Source organism: Limulus polyphemus, unplaced genomic scaffold (genome assembly GCF_000517525.1).
Source record: "Limulus polyphemus unplaced genomic scaffold, Limulus_polyphemus-2.1.2 Scaffold632, whole genome shotgun sequence".
Classification (NCBI taxonomy): Eukaryota; Metazoa; Arthropoda; class Merostomata; order Xiphosura; family Limulidae; genus Limulus; species Limulus polyphemus.
The window spans coordinates 207,573-209,730 of NW_013666242.1; positions in this window are offsets into that span (position 1 = coordinate 207,573).

Genomic DNA, 2,158 nt, shown 5'->3' on the forward strand with positions numbered 1-2,158 from the left:
TAAGGAGTTTGTACAAATCGGGAAGAAAAAAACAACTCTTAATTAGATCAAATCATTACTTCGTTTACCACAGAGAACATTTGTTATTATTATGTTTGGATTCTAGAATGTTCGATAAGAGTTTCACGTCGCGATTGGTCTAGAGAAATCTATAGCCAGTGGTTTTCAACATTTTAAGCATAACAAAATATGACCCGATTTCCATGAAAATGATTCCCTTATGTAAAAGTACATATGACGTTTTGTGAAAAATCTGTACGTGATGGGGAAAGATGGATATCATTTTCGGATTCAGCGTATAGGAATTAATGTAGAACATTAATCGCAGACTCAAGTTTCGTCCCCGTGTCTTTTACACTTTTATAACTTATTATTAACTACAATAACAACGAATTCGTAACGATGGCGTGTGATGAGTTTTTGTGTACTTATTACGGCATATTTTTCTGACTGTAATTATTAAATAGAAATATCTAATTGTTCTTTTATTGTGAGAAACTTCAACAGTTAACTAATATTGAATTTATTCAGTAAGATTCATTTTCTGAAATGCTTAAATCAAACAGTATTGTTTCTTTCATAAAGGAATAGTCAATATAAGATGAAGAAATTACTTACCAGAAATAGTACAGCCACATAGGATATTGTTTCAAACTTGAAAACTGACTTGCCAAAAATAATCTATATATGTCCTACACTTGAAGATGTAAGTTTATCTAGCTATTTAGTTTCATTGGCCATTATTTGGCACAGTTTTATCTATTGAAAAAAAAAGATGGATTCACATATATTTCACTGGAAGTGTTATATGCAAAACAATTTATACATTCTAGCCTATATATATATATATGTGTAGACGTATATATGACTCACAATAATATACATCAGTTTCACCAATGTACTTTTATAACAATAGACTATAAATTAAATCAGCCACATCAGTTCGACAAATCATTCAATTCGCTACTCAAAAATCACGGGTTTCAATCTAATCCCCCAAAAATGCTCTCCCATCCAACCGTGGAGGCGTTACAATGTGTCGTTAATTCCCATTATTCGTTTAGTGTAGCCAAATAGTTGGCGGTGTGTAGTGTTAACTAACTGCCTTCCCTCTAGTCTACCACTTCTAAAGTAGGGATGGGTACTACAGACAACCCTTGAGCAGCTTTGTACAGAATTCATTACAGAAATATTACAGAAACAATCGACCAATCGCTTCATCAAAATGACATGCTTGTTTCTACAATCAAATCATGGTTAAAAACATCACAAACTTTTAGAATGAGTATCTAACAAAGCTGTGTTCATTTCGAGTGGAGTCTTTCAGAGACAACAGTTACCGAGATTAACTTCGTATTGTCAATAAAGACAATAGTGTTGGATGTTGTGTGGCTTTGGTATTGTCAGTGAAGACAATGGTGTTGGATGTTATATGTCTTTGGTATTGTCAGTGAAAATAATGTCGTTGGATGATGTGTGACTCTGGTATTTTCAGTGAAAACAATTTTGTTGGATAATGTGTGACTTTGGTATTGTCAATAATGACAATGGTGTTGGATGATGTGTGACTTCGGTATTGTCAGTGAAGACAATGATGTTGGATGTTGTGTGGCTTTGGTATTATGAGTGAAGACAATGGTGTTGGCTGTTGTGTGGCTTTGGTATTGTCAGTGAAGGCTATTAGTGTTGGATGTTGTGTGGCTTTGGTATTGTCAGTGAAGGCTATTAGTGTTGGATGTTGTGTGGCTTTGGTATTTTCAGTGAAGACAATGGTGTTGAATGTTGTGTGAATTTGGTATTGTCAGTGAAGACAATGGTGTTGAATGTTGTATGGCTTTGGTATTCCAGTGAAGACAATGGTGTTGGATGATGTGTGACTTTGGTATTGTCAGTGAAGACAATGGTGTTGGATGTTGTGTGGCTTTGGCGTTGTCAGTGAAGACAATGGTGTTGGCTGTTGTGTGGCTTTGGTATTGTCAGTGAAGACAATGGTGTTGGATGGTGTGTGAATTTGGTATTGTCAGTGAAGTCAATGGTGTTGGATGTTGTGTGAATTTGGTATTGTCAGTGAAGACAATGGTGTTGGATGTTGTGTGAATTTGGTATTTTCAGTGAAGACAATGGTGTTGGATGTTGTGTGGCTTTGGCGTTGTCAGTG